General features: G+C 40.5%; 1 long non-coding RNA gene across 3 annotated transcripts in view; it reads right to left on the bottom strand.

The window, feature by feature from the left end:
- Positions 1 to 319: 319 nt before the first annotated feature.
- LOC140002944 (uncharacterized) overlaps positions 320 to 26338 on the bottom strand; it is a 129734-nt gene continuing 103715 nt past the window's right edge. For 2 of the 3 annotated variants that reach the window (XR_011810687.1, XR_011810685.1), the window contains 2 exons: positions 16761 to 16949; positions 320 to 13838 (listed from right to left, as the gene is read on the bottom strand). This is a non-coding gene — a long non-coding RNA (uncharacterized lncRNA). The remainder of the gene's footprint in view (positions 13839 to 16760; positions 16950 to 26338) is intronic. The other variant, XR_011810686.1, reaches the window with a different exon arrangement.

Genomic DNA, 26338 nt, shown 5'->3' with positions numbered 1-26338 from the left:
AAAGATGTGAGCTCTGAAACATCTACAAAAACGGGCAAGTTTTCCATGAGAGCTGAATAATTATTTTCTCTGCCCTCTACAGTTTTCTGTCACCAGATATAATGTAAAGACTGCAAAAACGCAAGCAGAAAGTGTAACAGCAGTGTGATCAAAGCATCAAACTTACATGAATTAAAAACTCAGCGAAGCATTACAGACTTCCACATGCATATGGCTGAGGTGTGTGAAAGCCTACATTACTTTGAAGAGTTTTAAGTGAAACGAAGGGGTCTGGGAGATACTTTGCATTCCTGAATGACTCTTCAGGATCAACTGTGATATCTTCTGGCTTTTGGCAACACTTGTAAGTCCCTCTTTATGGTGTGGTATGCAGAGCCACACCAACATTATCTTTAAATCCGCTCTTTAGAAATCTAATTCTGTCTCCCAGTTCATCAGTGGTTTGTTATTTCGTGCTGCACTCTGCCTGAACAAGTACGTGTGCAATATCACGGTGTGAACAAGCCCGTTTATTCTCTGGGGTTCGTGGACACGAGTCAGATTATATGCTTGTGTGTGTGGGATCCAGGTTTCAGTGGTGAGAGAAACTTTTTTTTTTTTTTCTAAATTGGGCCTGGCGGAGGTTGAAGAGCATGTGGCATTACTTCGGCAACTGAATTTTTATATCAGCTTCAAGTGATGTAACGTTCCAACAAAAGACACAGCAGGCAGCTATATGTTATATTTAAATGGCCGCAATAAAGACTTGATGGCCAAGTGTCTGGTTCTGCGTTGGGGCACCGTGGGAGCTCCTGCTGTTTGCACCCAGTTTCAGCCCCGCTCGTTTCAGTGCCCCACATCGTGAGCTGCATCCCTGGCCGCAACCGGCAGTCACACGAGCCCTGCTTAGGAAAGTTTGCAGTCTGCCTGTCAGAAGGGCCTCAAAGGGTGAGGAAGAAAAGCATAGCCACAGCCAACCAGGATGCTTGCAGCAGGCAGGATGGATGTTGTCTGGGCTCAGGGACCAGGGTTGCACATGTGTCACTTCTTTTTCAGGGCTTCTCTAAGTGGTTGCAGAATTTAAAGGCACGCACCACCCGACAGAGGCCTATCTTGCAATACATTAACCAGATCTTTCTGAGTTGATTAATGGTTTCAGGCTTTTGTTGTTGGATTTTTTATTTTTATTATTTTTACTGTAACACAGCTGGGCCCTACACTACAGAGATAGATAATGGATGAAATCTTGGCTCTCCTGAAGTCAGTCACAAAACTCATTGACTTCATTGGAGTCACGTTTTCGTCAACTGTATCGTAATGTTTGGTATCAACCATATGGAAGAGATTTAGTATTGGCTTTAGAAGAAATAGAATTAGCTCCTCTACAAATGATTTGCATGGGTTGTTATCTGTTTATTTCTCCAGGTAATATAAATGGCAACACTAAGTATAAAATAGACTAATAGCTGCAGAACATTTTGATTTCCTGTAACTACAGCATAACTTGACTGAAATCTGAACTTCAAATCAACAAACTTGGACTACTGTGTGTAAGACCACCAGGTCTGCTCTGAACCATGTGAGGGCATGTGAAGACATTCAAAGGCAAAACTGACTATTTACAGTTCATGACACTCTTTAGGACCACGGCGATGTGAAATTGTATGTCAAAGATGCATTAATACAAGAGGCAGTTAGTTAAACAGGAGCGGCAGTATTAATTTGCAGCCCTCACCCTTGTACATTTAGTGTTATTGAATTGTGCTTCCCCTTGATATTTTAAACAGATGCATCATAATGGACTCCTTAAAATCTGATTTAAACCATAACACCAGGATGTACAATTATGTTAAAAACTGGAGGGGGGGGGACTGACTGTTAGACTCCCAGCCACTCCCACAGTCATCTTTTCACAGACATTTTTTTCTGATCTATTAGCCTGCCAGACAAGGATGGCATCTATCCAGTGTAAATACTACATTTTCAACATTTGGATGGTGTTTTGAGCAATATTTCTCATCCCCTGAGAACATACTCTTTATAAATACAATATTATCTGCAGCTCAGAGTAAGATTGTGGTAAGATGTGACTTTATAATGCAAAAGGTATTTAGAGAGCTCTGTGTGGACTCACTCTAGAATAAAATTTCTTCCTTTCAGATATTTTAATTTATGGTGAAAGTGACTTAAGCACAGCATCAAACACACTTTTTTTACTGTAATAGGGAGGATCCAGACATAATTTTAGAGGAATAACTCCATGTGTAGACAAGATCTGTTGCTACTGTTTAGCAACATAATCTGCATAGTGCATATCTTAAAGTGGAAAGCCCCATTGGCATCTTTGGGACTTAATATCCTCATTGGACTAAATTCCTCACTGTGTATTCCAGTAATATCCCACTGATGCTGCCAGATGCTGCCAGAATTCTGCATTGGAAATAATTATGAAAATGAGTTGAACTACATCCACAGCAAGTAGTGGATATTTTAGAGAAAGAGCCCATTCTGAAATTCTCATCTTTGTTTTAAATCCTTCTCTTTCTTGTCAGAGGGAAAATGGGCAATATTTGAACTGAGACCAAGTAAGTTTCTTTTTACATTTAGTCATTTAACCAAAACCAAATTGGCTGCTTTGTACAGTCTTGTGTAGGGGAGACGGAATTGCACCCAGCATGGCAGTTAGATTGCAAGCTTCTGGCTGGTGTGGCTTTACATGATTGAATTATATGCCCTGAAATTTGTGTTTGCAATTTAAAAAAATCTGAGCTATCTTCAACTACAGAAGCATTGCTTAGGACTATTTATTTACCAGATACAGACTATTAAACTGGAACAAATATAATCCTGAAAATACTAGCTTCACATTTTCCTGGTTGTAGGTAATTTTCCATACGCATAACCTGCTGTTGTGAAAGAATGTCCTTATTTCCTGGCTTTGAAGTACAGCTTCCCTGCCTTCCCTTCAGCTTGTGCCTCATGACACTCTGTGTCTTAGGTCCTATGTATGTCCCAAACTGAATAAAATGTTATCAGCTGCTGTGTCAGTCTCATTTGCAAGTTCCTGCCTGCCGACACCGAACTTGGTGTTCTGGTGGTACAGTAACGCCTGGGTGGTGGGGCCGCAGGGGAAAGAAAAAAGAAATTGGAGATTTTTGCAATTAAAGCTTCATGAGAAAGATCATGGCTTTCAAAATCTCTAAAGCGTTTTACCATAGACCTGGAGTGACATGTCAGCGTGGCTGGCCAGCCTCTTGCTCATAACCAGATCTGGGCTGAGTCCCCAGGCTGGCGGGCAGGATTTTCTCCTGAGCCCATCCGCAGCCAGGGTGGGTGCTGCAGCCTGCAGGCGTGCGGCCCTGTGCCAGGTCTTCCTGGCAGAGAACTTGGCCTTGCATTTCCAGCCTTTGTAGCTGCAAAAATAACTGGGATAATACGAAGCCTGAGTAAACTAAGGAGCTTGCAGGAAGATTGAAATAATGGTTCTGAGAAGTGTGAACTGTGCCCATCAAATGTGATACCTTAGAGGCCTGATAACAATGCATTCAGCGTAAGGCAGTATTAACTATTTAATGGCAAGCCGTGCCAGTACAAGTAACTGGCTAACCTGCTTGGCCTGCTGGTAGAGTCAGTCCATGTGCAGAGGAAATACAAACTTCTCAGGACTTCTCCTTGCTTCATGGTTTAGTGCCAGGGCATCTCTGTCTGCCTTGCTCAGGGCTCTTCAGCAGCACTACCTGCACACAGCCCTCCCTGCATCACAATTAACACCTTCAGCCTGCTAACCAGGGAAGCCTCAGAGCTCATGTCATTGCAGTGCAAGCAGAGCCGGCAGGCCTCTGAAACCAGATTGGAAGGCATATCCCTTTGGGTACATACTTACACCCACGTTCTGCTGTGTGAGCAAAGTGTCATCCATTCTCTACTTACCATTGTTTGGTGTGTCCAGCATGTGAAAGCCAGAGCTGTTGGGATAGGAAGAACAGCTGAAATATCTCTAATGACATCCAGTGCTAGAAAGTGCTTTGAAGTTGTATAGCTGCTTTCTTTTCTATGATTTCCAAATGCAGAAAGGAAAAATATATATATATCAATGTTAAAAGCATCAGTTCATCTACTTAATTAGATAACAGTTGCCTGTGTCATTTCTATTCTTCTTATGATGACCTGAAGTGGAGAAAGCAGAGAATTTTCTTGATGGTTATAAAATATTCATTATTTACTTCTGAGACAAAAAAGAACTACATAATATTTACCAAAGACCAATGGCCAACATATTTAGGTATTTCAAAAAGTATATTTTTTACCTAGTTCTGTGACTCTTGATGGTGCTCCTGGCTGTGATGTGGTTCTCTGAGGGTCTCTGGTCTCTGAGTACCACCACCATTTTTCACCATCATCCATCTATCAGTGACATCATCTTTTTGAAATCTAGCAAATGTTTGCTTCTTTTAGTCCTGTTCCTGTCAGATGGATATTTTCCCCATACAAGACAAGGAGAGAAGGACTGTACACAGCCTCACTGAACTGACTCCTCAGACCTTGCTAATATGCAGGAGACTGCAAGTTGTGATACCTCTTCTAAGAATGCCAGTGTAGTCTTGGTCGATCTCCATGGCCAGTTTTGCCACCCAGCATAAGAAAATACCATTTAGGATGAATTTCAGCTTTCTGGGCTCTGAGGATCAAGCCCCAGGCTGCAGATGCTTTTCTGAGCTACTTGCTCTGAGCATTGCACACACATTGACCATCAATAAAGGCTGACAAAAGATACCCCTGCCATTGATGCAGACCATGAATGCCCAGTGCTACATTCTCCGGCATACTGCAACTGAACCTCATACTGATGACATTCACTCCATGGCTGTAATTTAATGTCTTTTAGTTGTGCATTTTAGATTGTGACTTACTCCATGGAAAATGTCAAGATTATCTCCCAAAGGCCATAGTCTGCTCTCTTGACATAAATAAGCAGGTTCTTCAATTGATTGCAGTAGGAAAGTTATTCTAAAGCCTAGGCAGACCCAGGAGACCATGAAACCCTGGTTCTGCACTTAGTTCTACAAGCTCCAGTGAACACAGAGAGGCTGTGCATGGCCACTAGTTCCCATCAAAGGGCTGGGGTAGATATCAATACGTGCCTTGGCATGTGTTGCAGCTGAAACAGTACGTTTTACTTAAGCACAGAAACTACTTAGAGGCTTTATTCAGTTACAGGCCTACATTTCCCATTTCTTGTATATACAACTGCTGGTTTATAACATACTGTATGAGCCAATAAATTGGAAATCAAAGGCATATCTGCAAGAAACTTTAACAGCATGGTAGGTGGGTAAGAACTACAAATCTCACTTGTTATTCTGCCCAATGACCCAGAGAAGAGAAAGAAAATAGAAAGGAAACTGCTGACAGTTGTATAACCACATAAAAATATTAAAATACCAAGTTTCTTATGAGCATTTCATAATAAAACCCTGTCCTGATAATAGTTTTCATCTTAATTGTATACTTCTCTGTGACTTTAATGTATCCAAATAATTTTTATTCATTGTTAAAGAAATATTTCCTCTATGATTACATCTAGGTACAACAAAATTAAAGCTTTCTAAAATATAATTGCCTGGAAAAGGGAACTGCTGATACACTTTTAAGTGTAGGCCCATGACTGACATCTCTGGCAAGTTGAAATAAATAAATAAAGGTAATTGCTACATTGCTTGAGCAGTGAAGGAATTGCCATTTTATATATGACTACATTACAGTGTTTAGATAAATTACCTGATGTAGGTCAGTAAAGTAGGACCAATTAACTTCTGTCTCTTAGAAAGACCTCAAAAAAATGATTGTTCTTCATCAAACACCCACTGAAAGGACACCTCACTGTAATACACTGAGATAAAGAATGGATGCAGGAGGGAAATGTGCTTCTTTATTGGGTAGGTCCTAATTGTCCTTGACAGCCAACAAAAAGTCACAGAAAGTTTACATAATTAATTTTATTGTTAATTTGCTTGAAATTTTGTCAATCAAAAGGAAAAAAGAACTGAAAGATTACCCACTTCATGTAGGGTTTATACAGAAATGCTGTTCAAGACACCCAAGCAGCAGAAAGCTGTAGAATGCTTTTGCAAGCTTTTGTCCTATGTGGGCTTGCTCCACTCTTGCTATCAGCCCTGGCTTTATGACACAGATTTTCTTCAGTCTAAAGCCACACAAACTTTCCAGATTTTTCAGTGCTACCTCTAACATTTATATCTATCTCATGACTATGGGCTGCAATGTGCCATTACTCTGGTGCCAAGCTTACCCACCCCTAACAGTTTGTGACACGTTTTCTCCCAACAGTGCTGGAGATGGCCTGTAACATAAAAAAGCTTTCTCAGTACAGGAGCTGGCACAGGAGATGTTGTTACAAAGCTACACAAAAAAGCCTTTGCTATTTGTGCATGTTTATGTGCATTTCATTAGCAAAGAGGGGAAACTGCAATGGAAAGGAAACTAAGGGGAAACTTCAGTAGTTTCCTTAACTTCTTTTCTGGATGACTGGTGTAAGAAGTAGTGTGATTACTGGCATAAACTCTACATGATTACCACTTTAACCTTATTCCTCCCCATATAACTGTCAATAATATATATCCAAATATTCAGCAGTATATGATGTTAGCTGTGTTCTGGAAATAAATATTACTTGCTTATAAAAGATTTCAGTTATACAGCATTGCTACCAGAGGTGGGCAAAACACTTCTGCCAAATATTTTATTTACCCAGAAATTTGCCTAAATAAATGTATTTTTAATAACTTCCCAAATGAAATAAGTTTTTTATTTTTTTTAGCATCAGTTTCAGTGTTTGCATTGTATAGCTAGAGTTAGATTTGCTTGTGCTAGTTGCTGAAAATTGAGGTAGAGATTATTTCCTCAACAGCAAACAGTTTCAGAGTGTTTGATTTGGAGCGAGCCTGTGTCACTCCAGTATGTGATTAAGTTGTTCTACTGTGTTGCTCTAACCCATCAAAATGGGTTAATGCACTGTAGCCCATGGCCATCCTTGTTACAAGAGTAACATTTTAAATGAAAGGTCCTGACAATTCAGAAAGGAGGATGAAATCCCATTTTAGAAAGGAGCTTTTCTTTGCTCAGTCCCATTAAGTTGCCCAGCTCATTGAGGACAGACGTTCACTGCATGCACACATCTGGCCCAGCCTCTCTGCATGTAACATCATTCATCACGATCTGTCATGCTAGTCTTGCTGCCCGCATTCCCCCAGCATGCCACAGAAAACTTTCCTCTCTCAGCACCTTACATTTCACTCCCTCGTAGGCATCCTTTGTTCATTCTAACAACAAAATGGTGCCATTCAGAACCTGTAGCAACATAATTGGTAGTTACGCTGCACACTCCTTCAGTCACTGAGAGGTCTGTGAGTGCAGGATCGTGCTAGGATTACTGCACCATCCTGCACTGCTCCAAAAAAAAAGAGATGTAAACCAATATCTTCACCATGCTTTTTGGCCCAGTGACTTCAAGAATGCTTTTTAAATTTTAATCCTCTGCATGTACATGCTAGGTGAAACCAGTCTGAAGAATGATAAACTGAGATAAAGGATGGCCTTGCCTTACATGGCGACCAGCAGTGAAACTCAAAGTTTCACTCAAGTGCAACAACTTCCAAAAATGCTGATCTTCCTCCCATACTGATTAAATATTAAACATCTTATTTTGTGTATGCTGGTAAAAATACAGGGGAGCTGGAACAAATGAATGAATCTCAAAACTAATGAAATAAGAAAAATGTTGGTTATTTATTGATTGGTACGGCAACATGCTAGGAAGTATTAAGTCTCTGTGGATTATGAGAGTAAAAAACATAATTACATTTGTTTCATTGCTGCTATATAGTTGCTGTGAACCCTGGTGGTCCAGAACACTATTTCTGCTCTTTGAACATAATTTCAGAATTTTCCATTTCATGCTTCAGCCCTGCCAGCCAAGTAGGTCAGTTCGTTACAAGTTTATGATTATTGAGACCAGAATCGTACAGACGGAGGCATCCTGCTGTCTGTGAAAAGAAAGGCTACAAGGGCAATGCCTCCTAGGTATGACCACCAGGCAGCCCATGCCATTGATAAGTTCTCCACATGAGACTGATGGACAAGTTGAACTTCTGGCTGACCTTTTGTTGCCACTCCACCGCATGCAGTAGTACCCTGACATTGTGCATCAGCATGGTTTTCTGACAGGGGCTGGTTATCTGTTGTAGGCTTTGCCTCCACGTGGAGTACAATTATGCTAGGCCACCGCTCAAGGGCTGATGTTTTAACTTTAAAATTTATTCCATTTTCTTCTGCTGAGGATCTATCATAGGCCATTTGCAAACAGGCTTCCATTGCTCATACTTAACTCATTGTCAGAGAGGAAGAAGCTCCTTATTCATGTACTTTAGCAGACACTCTCTTCTTCAAACTCACCTTCTCCAGCTGCACCCCAAAGCCTGCTTTTTGTGTCTTTGTCTTATCCAACACCCCTGCCCCTGCTGCCTTCTATGCTGTCTGCTCTCAGTGACTGCATTAGACTGTTGTTCTCCAAACAAAAAGTATGTTATTTTTTTCTAATTTTCTCCATTGCATCCTGCCTGTTTTCTCAGTCATCTCAACTCTTATCTCTCAGGCTCAAAACCTTGGCGCTATCATCAGATATTTGCTTTCTTTTGCCAGTCTGCTCAGTATTGCAGATAACCTTTCTGTAGTACACCAGTTTTTCATCTCTTTCTGTATGTCTTCTCTCTAGTCACTCCAGACTATGGAGTGACTCTATACTCTGTGTAGCCTTGCCTTCCCACAGCTCTGTGTGTATTTGTTTAAGCAGATTCAAGTTGTCATTTAAAAGATAGGCATGCAGATGAACAGGTGAGTCTGCCTGACAGACCAACCTATGTTCCCAAAGCAAGGGACCAAGACAAAAGAATATGGCCTTGTTTTGGGTTACAAGCTATACACACTCAAGCTTTGTGAGAGGCAATGAAATTGGATGCAAAACCTGGCCATGATGCCAGCTATGGTTTTGACCTGCAGTCTGGATTGAATAGCAATACATCCTTGGAAGAAGCTGATTTTTATCAGCTACTCATCACTGGAAACATGCCCCACAGGTGCACGCTGCCACTAGCTCCTTGTGCCAGTACAGCTAGCAACACAGGGGAATCCAGGACCAAAAGAAGAACAAACACAGGGTTTCCAGGAGGAAACTACAGAAACATAATCACCACTTCTATTTCAGTTCTGCTGATCAATCACAGGCTAGAAAGCTGCTTATAAGTAGCAGGTTTATACCCCTCTTTTCCCAGCACAAGATTAGGTGCTGGCAACAGTATGGCCAACATCCCTGGCTGTTTGCTGAACATACTGAAAGCCCAGCACACCAAGCCCTTATTTCACAGCCCACCTCTACTGTCACATATCCACTGTTGCCTCCCCTTTCTTTTTCCCAATTGTTTTATTTCAGTTATTTGGGGAAATGTTTTTTTGTTTTGTTTTGTTTTGTTTTGTTTTTTCTTTCTGAAGCTGCCTGCTTATCACTTGAATCACTCTTGGACTTAGGCAAATAGCAATTAACTCAGAAATAAGAAGCTGTTGAGGTTTACTAACACAGCACCAGCCAGCTCTGCCAGCACTCCATTGTAGACTAACAGCTTTGGTTTATTCACAAATACCACATTGACTTACAATCTTCAAAAGAGAGGTTATTTGGTAAGAATCTCAGTTCTTCCCTCTGTGTTTGACATACAACAGCAATTGTATCACTGGGCCCTGAATATCTTGCTGCTGGAGTGTGACACAGTCCACGAGGCACAACTGCAATGAAATGTGGATACTTCCAAGACATTTTATGCCTGTCAGGTTGGCAACAGATTTCTGCTGGTGACAAGACTTGTCGGAGCTGCTAGGCATCGCAGGCCTGTTCCTGTTTACCTTGCCAGCCCATTTGCAGCCAGCTGTTCTCCAGCAGGAGACAATGTTAAAGCAAACACCCACATGGAAATTGTCCATAATAATTAAGATCCCAAGGCAGCAAGTCCCTTAAACACGTGCTTAACTTTGTTTAGTCAGGTGAGTGGTCTAAAATATCTCCTGAAATGTCTTCTACAGTTGTACAACCTATTAAAATGTCGTCAGCTGATACAAAAGTAATTACTTAGGTCTTCCACGTATATGTCGTTCAGTAATGCCCACATGGCTGCAGTGGGCATTTTTTTTTGCAGCTGTCTCACAATTTCTCTCGTATTTTTCACTCCTCTCTCCTGTTGATCCTTTGACAGTACTTTTGCCTGCCAATTTCTCAATTTGTTGATAATTCATCTTTTCACTCTTTATATCTTTTGTTATTTAGAAATAGAAGGGGACATTTCATTCATATTAATAAAACTTTGTATATTGTATTTCTGTACTCAAAGATTATAGGACTGATGTAGTTTTTAGAAAAAAGTGTGTTTATTACATTTTGAGTATTATCATTCCTGGTCATTATCACCAGTATTTAGAAGATGGTCTTCCCCATATTTTGTTGGTATGCACTACAAGATTAAGAATTTTTGATATACAGAAATGGCAGTGGATATCTGTAGTAACTAATTAATCTTGGAGGAAATCTAACCATTAGATAGATTGTAAATTCTGCTGTAATAAAGGTCTAATTAAAAGACATGACTTATAAAGTGGATACAGCCAGTCATGGACTTAAACATTTCTTCTGAGAGAAGCCTTCCTTGGCAGATCTTTCTTGCTTCTCTTTCTTATGAATGCCCTCTTTGGGTCTGCCAGGTGAAGTACTTTGAACAAGCAGAGTTGCCACTGTGCAAGAGACACTCTTCAGTGAGTTAAGCAGATAAAACTTCAAGGACACAGAACATAACCATCGGTTGTCCCCAGGAGTGTGTCACTTGTTGGGGACACCAGAGCAGAGGCTCAAGGCACCTTGAACCAGTCTTTGCTGAAAAGCTCTTCTGGTTGTTACTGCTCTGCCTGTAAGTTTAGCACAAACTCCAGACAAAATAGCAGATACGATTCTCTTGTTGATTTTAGTCAAGTTTCTCCACCATGTTTTATTCTTATTCTGACTTGTGGAGGACATATGCACTGAAAATAATGCTTCTCAGGATCCAAGTGCTGAAAACTTCCTGCTCACAGAGCTTGCTTCAGACAGCTGTGTGTCAGCCAAAACCTCCTGCTTGGTCCCTGGTTCCCATGCAAGTAGAGAAGAGCTGAGCTGCTTTTTTCCTCCCCTCACAAACTCCCCAAACCTACCAAGGTGGTCTGAGGAAATACCAGAGAGGGGATCTCAGTGCCACACTGTGTGGCTCTGTGGAAAAACAATCCATGTCACCAAAAAATGGAAAAAAGGCTGCACAATGGTTACTGCCAAATGCCATTAACCTGCTATCAACAAAAATCTACACCATGGCATGACAACAAATCAGTATTTCTGTGTATGATGAAGCATAGTGGAGCCATCTGCTCGCAGTGTGTGGCCTGCGTCTCAGGCTGCAAGAGCATCTGAGAAACTTGTTGCGCCTTTCTGAATGTCACATCCCTGCTACAGATGTTGCCATCTGCATAGTAGTGCGGTGCTCTGCGTCTTATGTACCATGGCATTTGCAGATTCTTAATCTCTTTAATGGGTGTTTTTAATCACACTGGTTGTCAGTTGCCACCACCATTTTTCCCCTCCTGATTGGATGACATGAAATATATTAATGTTGGCAGTTCATTGCTGCAGCAACTTTCAGAGGACCTCAGCCTCCTGAAATATTGCTACATGAAAAACATATTTATATATATATTGTTCCAAATCCATCACACCCAAGAGGATTCACAGGGGGGACAGTGCTTGCTTCACCCAACTGCCACAGCTCCCAGTTGTCTTGCTGCAAAGGGAATGGGTCCTGCTTTCTGCTTAAAGGCAGTCTCAAAGAGGAATGCAGAGGAAATCACTAGAACAGAGAGCTGAGCAACAGCTAAGAAACCGAAATGCTGAATTTCAGTGCCTCATAAAAATCATAAAAATCAAATTCCAGACATTAGGAACTCTTAGCCAGCACTTTTAGACACCACAGATGCTTATTATCATGTCCGCATTGTAGGGGTTTTGATAATCTATGATGTAGCATAGATACAGTCATGGAGACTTTACTTACCTGCATTTATCATTCTGGAAAGATCATGTCTATTAATCACAGATAAGAGCACAGCCTATTGTGTCCCTGACAATTAGAGCTCTCTGCCAGCAGAGCAGACGCAAATGCCAAGATGAACAAAATGTAAGATATTTTACAAGCTTTTTGCAGAAAATCCTGTACATATTATAAGGAGGATCTTGAATTTTGTAGTGTTCTGCAAGTGAATCATAAGCAGCTCTAAATGCCCAGGCCTTGGGCAGAGATGGCAAGGCCCAGACCTGTTTCTTGCAGTCACAGAGATGTTTTAAATAGGCTTGGGGGGTTGCCTTGTTTTTGGAAGACCAGATGAAGAGAGCTAATGCTTGTCTCAGTTATGTTAGAGAGAGCTCACAGAATATGGGCTTATATGTATAGGAGGTAACCTCTTGGCTGGAAGCCCCAGCATAAAGCACATGGGAAGTTCCCCACATGCAGAGGTGAGGGGAATGATCCCTGGAGCTGGGCGAGAAACCTTGCTCTGGGCCTACAAGACTTTTCAAAGTCTGCAACTGTTGGCTCTTCTGTGCTGGGAAAAGACCAAGGCACTTCAAAACAAAAAAGAAAAAGAAGAAAAAAAAACTCTGTAAACTGTGAGTGGGGAAAAAAAAAAAAAAAAGGAACACATAAGTGGATCAAATAGATCATAGATCTGATCTGGAATTCTGCAGGTAATGCTGTGAACCTTTGGATTGGCTCAAGAACAGCAGAGACATCCAGGCAGGTCTCTCCTGTTTCAAGTGTGTGACCTTCCTGCCAGTCTGCGCTCTATCTGCCCATTCCCTTTTATCCCTAGTTTTAACAGCAAAATGGAGCTAGGAAACCTTTCAGTACAAAGGAGTTATTGAAATTTTCCCTTGAAAATATCTCGTATTGAGAAATAAGCATAAACAAAGTATCTAATCAGAAACTTCCCAGCCATCAGAAACAGACTATTTCTTTATGTCTGAGCAAGATCAAACCTTTCAGCATTTGATAATGCATTTTGCAATGTAAACCTCACTTTGCCTATGCGTATGCTACAAAATAGTATGTTTTTTATTTTTTTATTTTTTGGTAAGAATACAGCACGTTATCTATCGCTTACATAATCAAGGTTACCATAAGAAAGTGTCTGAACATCTTCACCTGGCTTTGCTACCTTCCAAAGTACTAAGATAATTTAAAAAATACATTGAACTCACAGAAAAAAAAAAAAAAAGAAAAAAAAAATCTGAAGTTCATTCTATTTTTTCCTTCTCTTGGTTCTTGCACTCTGTGGATGTCTACCTTTCATCTGTGAAGCATCTAATATGAAAGGATGTAAAGCACGAATGCACGGATTTTCAAAGTTGCTCTGGGTTTGTGGTTCCTAGCACAAGGTCACGGCTGGTCCTTGGAGCAGCTGATGGGACATGGAAAAAGTTGGCATATAGAAACCCTGATGAGACAACTTTGGGGTACTCAGGGCTCCATCAGAGCTGCATCCTTCAGCTGTGGTAATATGAGGGCAAAGAAAGGTGAGGACTTGGGAGAAGAAAACCCTGGCACATCTGGGTCTTACCTGAAAGAAGCTTACCTGAAAGCAGGCCCTCCTCAGTCTCCTTTCAGATAAAGCCCTAAGGCTGCTTCAATGCAAATAATAATTTACAGCAGCACACATGGTTACATCTATAAGAATAACATATTTGTAAGAATTAATGTATGATTTTAGACTGTTTCAATGGCCATAAACAGCATTTTAATTTGTTCCTTGATGTCCATGAAGAAGTTACCTGTTACGTGAGCAATTTAAATAGGAAATCCAAAGCAGTGTTTTTCAAACCCTAGCAAGATATATAGTTCCGCAAACAAGATAGAAATTACTTTTTTTTTTTTTTTTTTTTCCCATGAACTGACTTGTAATTCATTTCTGCCAGTGTTCTGAGCTCTGAGTGAGCTTGTTGCTGGTAGACCAGAGACAGAGAGCACATTTTGAGACTATTTGTTTTTTGGAGTTTTACAGGTTTGAAGAGAAACAGAGTTTACTCTTGGTTGCTATATATTTTCCCTATATTTATTTTCAAATCAGCTGGGTTTTCTGCTGAAAACAGCACTCTTATTTTCTTTCCCTTAGAAGGATGTATTTATATTTTTAATTCAGAAAGGTTGCCATGTGGAGAAACTGGAAGTTCTAGGAGCAAGGTTGCAGTGTGTGTGATGGGGGCAGTTGTGTATACTCTAGCAATGTGACAGGAATAAGTGTGGGCACTGGCTTGCTTGTGAATAGAGGAGCCATTGACATTCTGGGTCCTGATACAAGCACTTCCAAAAAGTATTATCCTTGTGCACACTGCTTTCCCAGTCAAAAATCCCCCCACTACTCCTGTGCCTGCTGTCACTGCCATGTGCCTTTGAGGTAAATCCTCTGGCCAATGCAGTGGCACAAAGGTGGAATTCAGCTCTATGACCCTCATTACTTGGGATAAGGACAGGCAGTAGCTAGAAAGACCCCACATCAGGCAGGCAAAGCTCTTGTGGCACCTCAGAAGGGACACAGGTGGGAAGGATGTGCAATGAAGGAAGAGGAGGGGACGGAGATGAACTCTCAGGAGGATCTGACCTCCCAGACTAAATGATGCCTTTCCTATACTTTAGATAATCCATTTCACCTGAAGAACATTGATCTGCACAATCTTTTTCTGAAAAGATGTGAAGAACTCCAGAGGCAGTCTTATGATCTCCCTATGTGGTGGGTATTTCCCACCACAAAAGCCTTCCTCTCAGAAAGTATTTCTGAAAAAGAAGCCTTCCTGGTGGGGAGAGCTTGTTTGCAGAGGAAAACCTCTGAGAATGGACTCTAATGGAAGGAACCCACAAGTCCTTTGGAACAAAATAGTGCCTAGCCTTAGACTAGCATTGTTGCTACCAACAGTCACAGCTTAGAAAACTTCATTTTATAGTCAGTTCTCCAAATAGTAATTAAACACCCAGCTTTAGTTTGAAACTGAAATTAAACAACAACTTTTGCATGAGATCTATTAACATGATTTTTAAGCCAGTTTATGAAAGCATTTGATTCCAGGAGGATAACTAAAATAATCTCAACTATGACATTATAGATGAGATCCCAAACCCATCTGAAATCAGTATAGATGCCCCCTTTTAGTTAAGGTGACTGAGGTTTTACAGGAAGTGACATTATTATAGCAGCATAGACATTATTTTTGTTCTGTAAAGGTGAAAATGTTGCTCTACCATTGTAGATCAGATTTTACCTGATCAAAGAAACCCTGTCATACCATCAACCCTGGCCAGGTATGACATCCCATCAGGACTCTTAAGAGGCTTCCGATATTCAAAGGAGAATTATGAACACTATGGGTGTTTCAACATAATGGTAGGCTTTTTAATTTTAGGTAGCATAAGATGGGTGATTCTGAGCTGTTATTTTGGAGGTGAAGTTTCTCCTTTCAGAGCATTCAGAAAAAAATAAAAGGTAAACTGACAATTGGTGTTAACTGAAGCTTAGGTGCCATTTGCAAGCTCTAGCCCTCTTAAATTTTTTGATATAGAGAAATTTACCTTTACATAAATATTACTCATGATCAATCGGGTCCTAAATAATCCAAAGCTTTGGAAATATTCTTGGAAAGGACAGGGTTTTTCTCTATCTGAGAAATGCTTTCAGAAATGTCAAGAATAATAATGAAATCCATTGAAAAGACAAATAAGTGAAAATGTGTTGGATGCCATTGAACGAGGGTCCACAGGTGCTTTCTGGAATGGGGAATGTTTGGGGCATTGAAAAAAGGGCACAGCTTTCTGTCACTGAGGTGAATCAATGACCCTCAGCAGAGCCTGAAACTCATTACGTCTGTATGGTGGCCTGTACAAAGAGAGCTGTCAGTGTTGATGCAATTTCTAGTTAATAAGAGGTTGTCATATATATGGCATACTTCATCACTGTTTCACGTAGGGATTTAGGAACTGATGTGGCTTAAGTCATGTTGTAGGGACAGAACAGGGGAAGTCAGATACAGTCTGCGGCTAATCAAAAGACATTTGAAACTGTTCTACAGGTAAAGCAGCTTTGTGTCCAAAATAGTGTATTAACATATTTAATAAAATATGTTCTTTCTCTGTCATTGTTTTCAGGGACATGTCCACCCACAAGAGCATTTGTGCAACTAGAAATGTCTGAAAATTCAATAATAATATATCCGGAAATACGTCAGCCCTGATACCTCTCTACACACAGGCCACCTAATGGACATTAGATACTAATGAGCTTCAGCCCATGCTGAGGTAACAGTTAAATTGAGTAGAATGTATCCAAAAACATTGATTAGATTTGGTTAGGGTACATAAGCATTGCTAAAAATATAAAGTGAAGTTACATATGGGGAACCAACAAACGATTTGCATCCTGAAATATTAAGCTGTCTCTCATCACCTCACACACATGTTCTTGAATTGTGATGCTAGGCAGAGATGAAACTAGCCATGCTCCAGTATTGACCTAATACAGTCAACACCCAAAATAGTATATATACATCTAAATATATATATATATATTAAAAAACAAAACAAAACAAAGAAAACTCACGTTACCTTTGCTTGCATCTGCCCAGAGTGATGTCATTGAGGTAAATTACTTGTACAGGCAGAGTTCACATGGTGGGTGTAACAGAGACGCCTTGAAATGATATGTTTAGGAAATCTGACATATTTAGGAAATCTATCAGGCAGCCATGATGTAGACAATGTTCAGAATTTGTCATTGGCCTTGAGGTCCATATGCTAGGGAAATCAAGGAAAAGCAGTCAGTCAGAAGTAAATAGTTTTGTCTAAGTTGTTGTATACCTTGTTGCATAACACAGGTTCAGGAATGAGTTGATGGATAACCAGTGATACCAGCTACCTTTTTTTCTGAATGAATAAGCATTTAGAAACCCTGCAGGACTCAACCACATTGCTTAAAAAGAGTTCTTCCTCCTACTGAAACATTCTTATCCGCATCTTCAAGGCAAGAAACCTTTTGTTGATGTTCTTCTTCTTCCTAAGCTTTTCCCAGATTTTACTGGAAAAAGGTCATCTCTACTCATGCATACTCTGGAGTTTCTCATCCTTTCTGAAAAACAGCAGGGAAGAAGGTGCAGAGGATTGGAAAATCCTCAGTCTTGTTTTGATGTCAGTAAGAGTTTCAATAAGCTAAAACAGCAGTTCCAGACTCAGAAAGGACTCTCTTATAACACTGTTTTTGGAAAGAATATTAGTAAATGTTATGTAAGCTGAACTGAGCTGCAATACTTAAACCTTTCATTGCTTTTCATGGCAGAGGAAAGAAGATATTATAAATATGTAAAATAAGGCAGTAGTACATTAACATAAATAACACTAATAAATTGTAAAGCTTTGTAGAAAACAGAAAATTGCTAATGGAATAATGCACATTTGTTGATTCTTGGAGTAGACACTGGCCATACATCATGCACCAAAGCAAGTGCTAAGAGCATCAGCACATAACAGCATTATTTAGACTTCTTTTATGGGTGAGATTAAATAGCTATCAAAGCAGCCCATACTGAGACTGCTGATTGGTTCCAAGAGCAACCGATTCCCTTTTCTAGTTTTTTGTTTGTGTATAAGAGAATATCACAGGAACTTCAGTGTTTGGGATTCCTCTTAATATTTACATCCTTAAAGCAATACCTTCCAGGAAGCTGACCACTAGATTATCAGTAATGAAAACTGCCCTCCCCAAAAAAACAGCTCAAAGGTTAAAAGCACAATTTCAAGTAATTCCCTGCTGTCACTATGCCTCACTCAACTTTGCCAGACAACCTCAAGAAAGGATTATCATCTGGTCTGCCACTTCATTTCTTTGCTGCTTTGACCAACAGAGGCATCAACAAAATATATTACAATGGGCAAAAAGCAGTGTGGATGCACGACCAACAGGAACGGAACCAAACCCTCATTGCGTGTCAATCAAACGACTCATTGCGTGTGGAGCTCTAGTTGCAGTGACAAATAACTTTTGGTCACTTTAGTCTGGCATGGATTTGAATGAAGCAGTAAGGAACACGGGCAACACACACAGTGATCAAGGCTCCTGCAGAGATGGTTAATGTCTTTTGTCCCAAAACAGGCATTTGGAGTTAAGACTGATTGAGGAGGGTCAAACATGTTCCTGAACCTGACAGGGCTGCACACCTTCTTGAGGTAGAACATGCTCATGCTTTCAGCCAGTCAGCATTACCAACACAGAAGCAAAAGCAAAGCTGCTCTGCTGAGAGGCAAACCTATCAAATGGTATGCCTCTAGCCGGGGCACATGGAAAGCTTGATGTTGTAGCCACAATCCAGTAAATTCTGCAGCTTGTTAACTTGTCCCATCCCTTCTTGTTAAAATATGAAAATACATCAGAGCCAAGTTAAAGGGATGAATTGCAGATTGAAAATCCTGGGTTGTTGATGCTCCTTATGCCAGATGAAACAAACAATGGTGTTTTTTTTTTTTCTTGGTTTGGTTTGGTTTGGTTTGGTTTGGTTTGGTTTGGTTTGGTTTGGTTTGGTGTGTTTTTTTTTGTTGGTGGTGGTGGTAGTGGTTGGTTGGTTGGTTGGTTTTTCCTAATGGCATTAAATGGGCTTTTAAACTGAAAACAAATTTTGATATTAAAAAAGCTGTGGCTGTAAAAATGGATAAATTAACAGGAATGAGCACTTTCACACAGGAGAAAATGATTCATTAACTGCTCTTTCGCCATTGTAGAAGAACCCATTTTTGGCTTGTCCTCAGAGAGTCCAAGGATGCTTATAATACAAGCAACATTTAGAAAAACTTCATTACACAGAGAAAATTCCAGACTTCAATTTTTCTTCTTGAGAGAGTTCAGTGGCTGCTTTATTTTGTGTGTGCATGTGTGTGTGTGTGTGTGTATTTATACACAAAATTAGGTTCTAGCAAAGGGAAAGTGCATTTATGCAAAAAGCAATTCATCAACCACTTCTGTGCTTAGAATTCACTGAGGTAATTTAGATACTTTAATGGCAAGGTAGTTTGGGTAAGGTATGCAATAAACGTTTCCCCCAACCCCTCCAAACAGTTAGAGTAATGGAAAATGTATGCTCTAAATGAATCTTTTCAGTAAAGTAATTCTTGTTTTAATTATTTATCAGTTAGAAAATATGAAATATAATGACATAGCAAACTTCTTTGGAACCTCTTTTCATGTTGTGGGAGCACTCTTACATTAGCTGGAGGTTTATGCCAGCTGTAACTAAAAGGCTAACATAATGCAGTATGCGGCACTAATCTGTTTCTCGTAACATTAAATGAGCAGCAAGCAACTACCACTACGAGAAGACCCTTTGGATCTATTATTTGCAATATTTTCACCATGGCCTTGACCTTAGTGATGTCAGGCATATATTACATCTCCGCTATAATTTACTATTGACATCATGGATTAAATTTGTTGTTTCAGCTAATGCAACAGAGCAAGCAAGGTAGATTGTGAAACAAAGCCAGCTGCTGAAATACGAGGGTTGTCAAGTATAAATTTACAAAAGATATTCAGACTGAGCACAGAAGACAAAAATAAATGGACAGAGAAGCTGTTTTTGACAGACTGCAAAGGGCTAGAGACTTAAACTTGAACATTGTAAATCCAAATGTCACAAAACACTGCTACAGAATGTGAGACATGTCTATTTCTCAGGAATATAAATGGTGATACGAAACCAAACTTCCAAGATGCTGTGCATTTTTTGAGAAGTCTATCACTATCTCCTGATAAGAAATTTAGTGATCTTTTCCTCTTTGCTTTAAAAGCAGAGAAATTCATCATTTAAATTCAGCGACCAATATAATAAGTGTATTTGGGGCAGGAAGACTATAAAAATAGCAAAAAGTAAGTTTTGTATAGTCTTCTGTATTTCTAGGAAAGTACATTCCACTGACCAATATGTCTGTGAAAATTATTTAATCAATGACATCTAATTAATTCTTGTTTGAGTATTCATACAGATAGCTGACATTTTCATACAGATAGCTAGGTTATGTGCCTGTGGAAGAACAGCACTGTATAAAAATAAAACACTTTACGGTACATTACGTTATTCACATAAGTCAGGCTGTGCCTTGCCACGGATTGCTGCAGTCTGTAGGGTGAAGTGCTGCAGACAGGAGCCACGCAGCGTGCCATCCACACAGCCCAGGGAGGCAGCAAGGCATGCACAGGTCTGCTGCTGAGGCCATGGTGTGCCCCACACTTGGCTCAGTTTCCAAATCCTCAAATGGTGAAGCAGGGACCTGAGGCTGAAAAAAGAGGAGCAGTATGCGAGCCAAAGCCTCCGCCTTGGAGGTTTTCAGCTCTGTGTTTGAGTCAGCAACAAGCATGCGCTTTCTTATTTCTTTATGGCTTGAGGGAATAAATCTAACTTGAGGAAATTAAACTGTGACTCCGTGACCTAAGTAAGTTGTCAGTGCAGATTTAAGAGGAACATATCGTAGTCACAAGACCATCAATGAAGCAACTGTGGGTTCTACCAAAATATAAATAGAGGGCACCGCTTTGGGATAAATGCAGGACAGGATTGATACCTTTCTGTGTGATATTTGGAATTCCTCCAAAACAACTGCATTTTGCAGAATCCTTTCCTCCAGCACAAATCTATCTGTGGCCTTACTGCCTTATTGATGAGATGGCTGCTTCTGGCAACAGAAGAGCAGGGGACTTGAAACAGTGTTCAGCAAGAGCAGGTTTTGCATTGGAAGGGCTTGGGTTTTCTTTTTTGTTTTCTTTTTTGTTTGTTTGTTTGTTTGTTTTTGTTTTTGTTTTGTTACCCCAAGCACCTCATAAATCTAAATATTAAATTTAGATAATAGTAAATAATAGTAAATTTAAATATAAAATTGGGATAGTTAAAACAAACCACCCCAAACCATATTTTGACACATGGCTAAAACCAGCATTAAGACGAATGGTCTTTAGTCTTTCCTTATTGTGCCAAAGATGCTATGAGAGAGGACGAAGATAGGTCAGATTCAAGGAGCCTCCATGCCCCACTGACTGCAAGCACCTCTCTGGAGCAGCTCAGGTGCACTGTGCTGCAAGAGGCAAGAGCAACAGCACACCACACAAGCTTAGCATTAATTTTGATTCATTTTGCAGATCAAGCTTGTAATGCCTTTTGTAGTGCTCTCTGGCGCTAAACAATTTACACCATTTTAGACTTTTCCAATCTTAACATCAATTACTTGTGACAATTCCAGATAGCGATCTAATTTTGGCAAGGCAGCATTCTTACCAATGGCTTCATTCAGCCTATATATCGATTTCCTCTAAGCTCTGCTTTTCTGGGAAAATCTTTTACACTGACACACCTGGCCAGCAGATGTGGCTGTGCTATTATATGTGATGCAATTAATCTGGAAGGCTGGCGTCACAGTACTCTCCATGATGCTGTGGCAGCATTATTGTGATTCATTAGTGTCACTTCCTCGGCAAGTTGTAATTGGCAGTGCTATATTGTTTCTGTAAGAAGCAGTCACTGTGATGGTAGGAAAAGGAATGGCATATTTTCTTTTCTGAGGCAAACAAAGGTTATCCTTGTTTACACATCAAGTGTAAATGTAAAATGAACAAGCTCCATCTTTAATTTACCTTTTCTACCTCACTGAAAAGCCTAGGTGTTAGAGGACGGCACTGAGATGCATTCACCAGACAAAAAGTGTTTCCTATTATTAATGGCTGGAGGAGCCCTCTGTGTAATCAAAGGGCACAGCTGTGGTGATATACGGCCAGTGACAAACGGAGAGATCTTTCCTTCTCCCTGCTACAAGCTCACCAGCTTGCAGCCAGCAACTTCCAGTGCTGTATATCTGCAAGATAAATAGCACAAGATATGAATATACGCAGTGCTTACAGTCTTGAAAAGTATTGTTATATCCCCCACATCCAATCATTCTAAATATGACTCGAGTGCATTTTTCACAATTTCAGGGCTATTCTTGCTGTTTGTAAATAGATACACTTCCTGAGCAGAGATTTAAAGCCCTCTAACAGTGCTGCTTTCTGCTGTCTGATGGGGAAGTGGATGCCTGCATAGTCAACGGTGTCAGCAGTGTGGCTTTCACAAGATTCATAGCTCTCCTTTGTGGTGACAAGCAGCACTGAGCTTATCTGTGAAAGGAATCAGCTGAAGAACGCACAAGAAATCATTTTTATTTCTGTTATGCACCTACACCAAGACAATCTAAGGAAAGAACTCATCCTCTTTAATATGAGTGTATTTAAGGAAAAGGAAACAGGTTAGCTATTTCTTCTGTAATTGTCTCTAGTCACATTTTTACAAAATTGGGCACGATATGTAGCACCAGTCCCTTGAGCTAAGAATGTATCAGAGCTGAGACAAAACTTTCATGCTAAGAAGGGAGTGATTGCCAGTGAAAAGTAAGGCCAGCAAGGGTGCTGAGTAAATAAAAAAGGATGTGCCCTTTCACCTGCCAGACTTCTGTTGCTGTTGGTATAAGTGGGTCCAGATTTCCACAAAAATGAACCTGAAGCTGTCAGTGGGCAAGGCCAGCCCTTTGATGGCTCAGTGGCAGAAGGGTGTCCCTGCACACGCGCTCACAGAGGAAGTCAGTGCCGCACTGACCTCTCCGTGAACCTTCTCAGAGATGCAAAGATCAGCCAAGAAGGCAAAGGTCAGCATTCATGCTGGTCACAAACAAAAATCAGATTTAGCCAGTCACTGGAAGAGTCTTTCTGGGTCCTTGGATTATCTGAGCAAAACAATAATAAAAACATTTTGCAAGGTTGGTTTGCAAAGTCTCAGCACGCTCAGTTCTGCTCCACTCGTTTGACAACCTGTTAGAAATGATGTTCATTTGTCCTATGCAATATATTTACGCAGGAGAAAAATGGAATTAAATTACATAAAGGAAGTAGCACAACATGAGAACAATCTGGGAATTCAAAGTCAGCAGTGATACTGCTTGTATCATGAGACGCAGAAGTACAAGCTGAAGATGTGAAATTGTATCTCAATTGCCTATGAAGAAAAACATTGAGTAAAAGGCAAGGCAACAGTAAACGAAGTCTGCAATTTCAGTTATAATTGACTTCCCCTGATCTTGCACAGTGCTTGGTATCAGATTATAACATAGTAGTATCTTTGTTTAAAACAGGGGAAAAATAATCAGAATGAAATATACAAGTAATATAATCCTACTTTCAGCAGGTCAGAAGCGAAAACAAATGTGGTGATTCTGTTTCTGCTGTAGCCCGAGGTGGACATTTGCCCAAGTGACAGCACACAAGATACATTCTAGCACAAACCTCCCATTGACTTCAATGCGGTTCTGCTTTAACCTAGACACAGCAAGTGCTATAGCCTAGCAGGAGAACAAACTCCCATCATGGGAGGGTCTTTACTACAGTACACAGCTAGGATCTTATTCTAAGACAGGAGTTATTAGGAATGTTATCTTGTTTCCCTTTGCCTTTGTTTTTCTCACTGGCACAGTCCAATAAGCTGATGCAAATACTAAGTTCCACATGGGGAAAACGATGAGTGAAGCGCAAGAAGAATTGTACAGAGATATGAAATTTTGGTTACAGATTGAAAAGGGTACCTTTAGCTTGTCATAGTGCACTTTAATAATAGCAGATGGCTCATTGGTACAGTTTATCTAAAATATTATGAAAATTCTACATTTATCTTTCCAGAAAGTATTCCCAAGTAAAACAAAGTAAAACTTAAAATGTTTTGCCCATGTACTACTATGGGTGACTTCAATTATATCTCAGCCTTTTTTTTTTTTTTTTTTCTTTGAGACTCATCTGGATTATTTTGACCATTTACCCATGTCTGGTAGCTCATAACACAATTGCTCTTTCACCAGTAATTGCTCACTCTGGGGCCAGCTTTACTGTGCTTTTCTTTGTTAAGGAAAAAAAAAAAAAAAAAAAAAAAAAAAAAAGCTGAGGTTCGGTCTCCAGCTTTTGCACTAGAATAGGAATGAAAATGTTTCTGCAAGACACAGACTTTGCAGCTCTGGGGCATGGCCTGCTCAGCTGTGAGAATCGAGGAGCTTTCAGAGCAGCAAGGGGCTGCTGCTAGCACTAAGGCTGCTTTGTGCCTGCCCCAGCCGTGGGACAGCAGCTCCTGGTCTCCTGGTGCCTGCTCCAGAGCTGGCGGCAGCTTCCAGCTTCTTAGCAAAGGGGCTTGGGGAGCATGGCCTGGATGGTAATTCTAGATGAGGCTTGGGCCGGGATGATGAAGCAAGGCATAAATTAGACAAGTTCAATGGAGGCAGTAGTAATGTACATAATACCAGGAGGGCTTACAGCCAGGACTACTCCTCTGTCCTGGTTGCAGAGCAGAATAATGGAAAATCTGATCTTTTAATCTTCCTGCAAATATTTTAACTCCTTTTAAAGTCCTTCTTCTTCCAGTGCTGCTGAATATGTGAGTGCTCATAGATCCCACAGTGGCTGTGGAGCCTCTTCTTGTCCCATCCGCCAGCAGAGAAATATTACCCGGCAGCAAATAGACTGCCCTGGCCAACTTTTACTCAGGAGTATGAAAGCAGCTTGCCAGGGAACACTCTGATCTACACACACTGACTTTTTGAAAAGCTGGAAGAGTCTAAGAGGACTGTAAAAGAGGCTAAGGTCATGTAAATGTTTTAAAATTGTAAACGTGATGACTAATAGGCATTCAGCCTATTAATCTGAATAGAGCCATCATCCATGTCTTGGAAGCTTAATATTGGAGGCAAGCAGTAAATATTGAAATGACGGTGGTAGAGTATTCCTCCCTGCATGCTTGCACAGAACCAGGTCTTTTCAAGCAAATCTGATCTTAGTTTTTTGGGTGAAATGGCAAGTTCCATTGATAAAGCAACATGTACACACAAAATGGACTAAAATCAGCAAACAGCCGATAATAAGTAACTGGCAACTGAAAGCCACCTTCCCCTATTGAGGTCCAGCAGACACCAGCCCTCCTGTTCTGTAGCTGAGAGTGGCAGCAATGCAGGGGCAGGGACACAGCACCCAGACAAGCAGAGCAGAGCAGGTCCAGGGGCAGCAACCACTGCCAGCCAGAAGTCCACGAATCCCAGATAAGTCCATAGGGCTGAGGCAGTTCTTGATGTATATTATGAAGCTAGGAAAAGTTTTTTTAAAAAAAAAGTATTCAAAGAAAACAAGTCAGAAAAACATGCCTTAATCTCTTAAGGTTATCCAAGAGTTAAAAGGTGACTTAATCAAAGTCTGCAGGTATCTACATAAGGAAGAGAGATTTCTGATAACAAATGGCTATTTAGTCGAACAGAACAAGGCACAGTAAGATCCAATGGCTGGAAGCTGCAGTACTTTCTCCAGCATGGGCCATTAATCATTGGAACAACCTACCGCAGGATGTGGTAGATCATTTGAAGTCTTTAAATCAAGGCTGCATCTTTCCAAAAGAGATTCCCTCCCTCAGACAGAATCTGCATCTGATGCAGAAAGTTCTGCTTGGGGTTTGCACCCTGAATTACTCAGGATTGATATGAAAGTCCTTAGAATGTATTAAATTAAAGAAAGAAGGGGAAAAAAATGCTGTGTAGAAAAAGAGTGAAGATAAATAAGTGGATGTTATAGGGCAGTGTAACTGATTCTCATGCCTTGTCACTAAAGTTCACACAGCTACTTACAAGGGCCAATTATGGAAAAGAAGCAGACTGGGGAAAGGAAAAATGTATTCTTTCTAAAAGACATGTCTTCTGTCCTTTAAACACAGTGTGATAAAGGCGTGCTTTTAGCTTGAAGTTCATCTGGTGAAGTTCTGGCTGAGCACAGTGATGGGCTCACCAGTTGTTATTTACAAAGCACAGATTCCTGGGCATGGTTAAAAAGTAGTAGTTGGCACTCTTTCAGTTAAATCCCATTCCTTTGAGGCCAATTTAATCATGCCTGAAAGAGATCTGTAAAACAGAAGCACTTTGAGTTTCCTACAGAGAAAAAAGGAAGACACCAGCCCGTGGGAGAGAATACAGCTCTTATGTCAGAAGGAGCAAATGCATAGGGTGCAATTCCACAGCTACACTTCTGAGTTCAGACCGCCTGAGTTTATGGCCAGAACTCTCATGGGGAGGGGCAGGAGTATATAAGGATATACACCACTATTTAT

Source organism: Anas platyrhynchos, chromosome 7 (genome assembly GCF_047663525.1).
Source record: "Anas platyrhynchos isolate ZD024472 breed Pekin duck chromosome 7, IASCAAS_PekinDuck_T2T, whole genome shotgun sequence".
NCBI lineage: Eukaryota > Metazoa > Chordata > Aves > Anseriformes > Anatidae > Anas > Anas platyrhynchos.
The sequence above is the reverse complement of the archived record's forward strand: the minus strand, read 5'-3'. Positions and strand labels throughout refer to the sequence as shown.